Genomic DNA, 5,000 nt, shown 5'->3' with positions numbered 1-5,000 from the left:
TCTATCTCTCTGTGTCTCTCTGCCTTTCTACCTCTCTCTGTCTCTGTCTCTATCTTTCTGTCTCTCTGCCTTTCTACCTCTCTCTGTCTCTGTCTCTCTGTGTCTCTCTCTCTGTCTCTCTGCCCCTCTCTCTCTCTCCCTATCTCTCTGTCTTTCTATCTCTCTCTCTCTCTCTCTCTCTCTCCCGTGAGCTAGCTGGTTGAGCAGTCGCTGTTTGCGTACGGCCACGCGTTTTCGCGTTTTCTTTTTTTTTTTGGGGGGGGGGGTTTTTCCGCGCCCTTCGGTCGGACTGTCCCGGCGGGGCGGCGGGACATGGACGGGGTGCGGGCGCTGCGAGCCCCCGGCCGGGGCGCCCAGGAGGCGTGGTGGAGGAGGTTTCCTGCGGAACCGCGCGTCGTCCGCGCGTCTGTCGAAGGTAGGCTCTACCGACCGCGCGGGATGCCCGGGTGCGCGTCGCCCGGGTTCGAGCGGCGCGCCCCGGTCCGCGTTTCGGGCGCAGAGTTTTCGGTTTCTCGTTTTCCTTTGTGGTGATGATGTCACTCGAGCGGCCCGAGCTGCAGTGACTCCTGATGAGTGACTCTTTGCATGTGCGCCTGTGTGTGTTTTGACTCGATAGCGCTTCTGTCGTGATGGTTTGGGATGAAGAGGGCATTGATGGCCACGCTAGCTCCGTTTCCAGATGTGCGCCCCTGTCCCGGGACTCACTGTGAATCCGCCCCCCTGTCTCCAGCTTCCCGTCTCCCCCACCCCCCACCCCCCCCCCCCATCGCCAGGAGAGTGCACTCGTTTGTCTATTCCTCTGATACTCATCCCTTTATTAGCTCGCCCGCGTTTTTCCGCGCTGCCAGAGCGGCACGTAGCCGCACGCTCGGTCTCGCTGGGTTCTGAGGTGAACGGGGGGGCGCATCGCCACGGATACGAACGCCCCCCCCTCCCCCCCGCGTTTAAAGGGCTTTTACTGTTGGAGAAAAGGCCCGGCACGCCGAGGGTAATGGCCGCCATTCTTTCCAGAACAAAACAAAAAAAAAAAATACTTTCAGAAGCTATTGAGCGCCTTCTTTCTTTCAGCTCCAAATGATTTTATGATAGTTTTCATTAGCATCGGCGAAAAGGTTCCCCGTGTCAGAGAAACATTGTTTAGAGTTTTATGTCTGTAGCGGAGAGGGTGTTTAATCGCCCCCCCCCCCCCCCCCCCCCCCCATTCTCTCTCTTTCACAAGAGCGGCAGACATCAAAAAGATGACTCGCGTCCGCCCCCCACCTCCCCCCACCCCCCATTCCCACGCAAACAGCCTTTTGGAAGGTGCTAGTCATCGTAATCAATACAATATACATTATTAACATAGCCGGGCCTGACTTCTGTTGCTTGACAGCACAATGCTGGAGTTGCACAAAGGCCAGGGAGGAGAGCTTTAAGGCTCGTATCAAAGCGAGGCTCTTGACAATTACGAACGTCATCCTAATTGTCGGCGGCTTTCAAGTAGGAAGACGTTCCTTTTATTTACGGGAGATCTGGGGCGGGCGGGGAGAGCGCCGGAAATCAAACAGGTAGCATCAGTCAGAGAGCGTCAGAAGTGATTACCTTTGTTATCTCTGACACTTCCACTAAGGAGGGAAAAATGGGGTGTCATCTGAAGAGAACTTTGCCAAGAAGTAAACATTATCGTTTCTTTGTCTCCCTCTCTCTCTCTCTCTCTACCGCCGCCCGGGAATGAGCGCGGGAGATTGATTTGTGGAGAGGTGCGGAGCGAAATAATGGCCCTGGTGACATTGGCAGGTTGGAGTTTTTTTTTTTTTTTTGTGACGGGAAGCACAATGCAGACTGGCAGACTGGCATCTCGGGCGAGCGTCTGTCAGAGACGTCACTCGTACAATGCCAGCCTTCTCCCGTTTCTGACGCGCGGCGCCATCGGCGGTTTATCCTCCCGCTCGGCGCTGTTAAGGCAGCTGCCGTTTCTGATGCGTTCGCTTGTCGCTTGTTTTACGCTCGCCTTTCCTGCTTTGCACCTGTCCTGTCATTGGCCAGGTGGGAAAAAGGGACCGGAGGGCTGGCTCCACTTTAGCCACGATCGGCGTTCCCGTTTAGCCGCGATCGGCGTTCCCATTTAGCCGCGATTGGCGTTCCCGTTTAGCCGCGATCGGCGTCCCCGTTTAGCCGCGATCGGCATTCCCGTTTAGCCGCGATCGGCGTTCCCATTTAGTCGCAATCGGCGTTCCCGTTTATCTGCGCTTGTCCCCGGCGTTCCCGTTTATCTGCGCTTGTCCCCGGCGTTCCCGTTTATCTGCGCTTGTCCCCGGCGTTCCCGTTTAGCTGCGCTTGTCCCCGGCGTTCCCGTTTAGCAGCGCTCTGCTCCGGCGTTCCCGTTTAGCTGCGCTTGTTCCCGGCGTTCCCGTTTAGCCGCGCTCTGCTCCGGCGTTCCCGTTTAGCAGCGCTCTGCTCCGGCGTTCCCGCTTAGCTGCGCTTGTTCCCGGCGTTCCCGTTTAGCCGCGCTCGTCTCCGGCGTTCCCGTTTAGTCGCGCTCTGCTCCGGCGTTCCCGTTTAGCCGCGCTCTGCTCCGGCGTTCCCGTTTAGCAGCGCTCTGCTCCGGCGTTCCCGCTTAGCCGGGGCTTCTCCCCGTTAGACTGGCTTTGTCTGGGAAATGGAGGCGACGCGGCCTGACCTCCTCGCGACTCAGTGGCAAAGAGTGCAATCTATCGCCTTTGTGTGGGAGGCGGACGCCTCTCCATCTGTAAATGCAAGGGTGACAAAACACACACTCACACACACACACACACACACACACACACACACGTGCACATACACAAACACACATGCACAAACACACAAACACACACACACACACACAGCTGGCAGAGGTATACAGGGGAATGTTGAACCAAAAAAAAAAAAAAAAATGCATATTTCACAAACTCCTTCCCACAGTCCTGCACTTTCCTAAGCTGGTGATAAACTCTCTTCTTCTAAACAATATTTTTTATCAATTGTCTTATGAGGTACTCTGGATTAAATGCAGTGCACTTCTAACCGGGAGTATATTTTTGTTTACACTGATGTAATTACGCAGTGAATATTTAAGAAAGGGAAAATGTTTTCAGCGTCTTTATTAGTTTGTGTACTCCAGATAAACGACTAAAATAAACGACCCGGCGTACTGAAAGAACTACTTCATCCGTGGAAGTGCACTGAAGTACTGGGCTTGGGAAATGAGAATGTGGGGATTGGAGCAGACAGAGCGATTGCATTTTGTTATAATGTGTTTGCTGGGAGATACAGGATTGCAATGACAGGAAAGGTGATTGGTGGGGGTTTAAGAGACCCAGAAGTTACAGGAAAGGTGATTGGTGCGGGCTCACGGGACCCAGAAGTTACAGGAAAGGTGATGGTGGGGTTTTGTTTTCATTGACCCTGTTGTGGAAACGTTCAGGTTGTTCTGACATTCAGACACCACACTGTTGCTCTCTCTCTCTCTCTCTCTCTCTCTCATTTCCATGCTCACTCCCCTTTTCTGGAACCAAAATATCGAAGCAGAAAGTGCGGTTCAGACACTCACCGAGCGAACTCCCCAGAAAAGGCCCTAAAAGGCATGTGTTTTTTTTTGGGAGGGGGTGGGGCGAAGGCCTTTTAAAACCTGTCCAGCCTGAGATAATTTCATTCACTCATTCTGCCCTCGCCTTTATTCACTTTTGGTCCCCGGATCAGTGTTTTTTTTCGGGGGGCGGGCTGATCGCTTCCCAGGCCTCCTGGCCTTTTGTCACCCTACCCCCCCCCACCCCCTCATACACCACCCCCCTCCTCCGCCCCGTACCCCCAGCACCCCCCCCTCAAAAAAGCAAGGCCGCCCTTAGAATAGCCGGGAGAAAAAGGCAGCCGTTTTGCACATTGCTAAGAAATGGTTAAACCTCTTGCCTGGCGGGGCGGGGGCGACAGAGGGCGGGGGGGGGGGGAGGGGGTAAAATAAAAGAGCATTATCAATTGCACTGAAAGGTATATGTGGACCACACAGCGAGCCCCAACGTCTCACTTTTCCTGCGCTCTTCTCTCTGTGTTTTTTTTTGTACCCCCGGTGCGCGGTGCTACCCGTCCCGTCCCCCGTCCCCCGTCCCCCGGCCTAAACCCTCTCCGGTCACACCTCCTGAAAAGGTTTTGTTTCCCCGGCCAATTGGTATGCAGCCGCGGTCAGCGCTCCGGCTAGCCCGCGCGGCGCGCGCCGCTGTCCTCGCTCTGGTTCGCCCCTGTTGTGTGGTTGGCGGGGCCGCGAGCGCAGACCCCTGCGATCGCGCGCGTGTGAGATGATGTTACCCGGCAGATACGGAGAGGCCGCAGTGTTGTTTTTTTCTCTCTTTCTTTCTTTGTTTCTTGTAAAACTTTTAAAACTTTTTTTTTTGGAGGGGGGGGATTTTTTTTCCTTTTCCTCGGTCGTCGTTTTCCGTGGGAATCCGTGAGAAAGGTGTACGCAGCTGTGACTCCAGGTCCGCGCCTGAAGCCGTCGAGCGAAACAGAAAAAAAAAATACAAATCCCAGAAACACACTTAAAGTTCAAATAAAATTGCGATTTTTTTTTTTTTTTCCCGAGCCGTTTTTTTTGCTCTCGGCCCTTAAGCTGGCAGTGGTCTCTGGAGAGAGCACGCTCGATGACTTCTGAAGAGATTGCTTTATTAGGCATACACAGAACTCAAAATGAACCTGAAAATTGTTTGTGTTTTACCCACCACTCCACCCCCCGCCCCCTCCTCTCCCTCCCCGCTAGTTGTTTTTTCAGTCTGGTTCCCATGATGTCATGGCTAACCCCTCTGCCCCCCCCCCCCCTTCCTTCACCGTAAACCCTGCTTTAGCGCCGCGCTAGCGGTCCTGGCACGGCGGCGCGTGTGCGTACGACGCCGCGCTTCTCCAGCTGGGCTGATTCCCCGGTTTGCTGCCCCGGTCTCTCTCTCCGCCGGCGGCTGAAGTGGGGGATTTATGTAGTGGCGTGGGGGCCGTGGAGGGGGGGGGGGGGGGGGTGG

At 54.9% G+C, this 5,000-nt stretch overlaps 1 protein-coding gene across 3 annotated transcripts in view; it reads left to right on the top strand.

Moving 5' to 3' along the window:
- The window catches only part of LOC135240562 (zinc finger E-box-binding homeobox 2-like), an 85,732-nt gene that overhangs the window by 58,686 nt on the left and 22,046 nt on the right, over nt 1–5,000 (top strand). The window lies entirely within an intron of this gene.

This window comes from Anguilla rostrata, chromosome 15, assembly GCF_018555375.3.
Source record: "Anguilla rostrata isolate EN2019 chromosome 15, ASM1855537v3, whole genome shotgun sequence".
In the NCBI taxonomy this organism is placed as follows: Eukaryota; Metazoa; Chordata; class Actinopteri; order Anguilliformes; family Anguillidae; genus Anguilla; species Anguilla rostrata.
The sequence above is the reverse complement of the archived record's forward strand: the minus strand, read 5'-3'. Positions and strand labels throughout refer to the sequence as shown.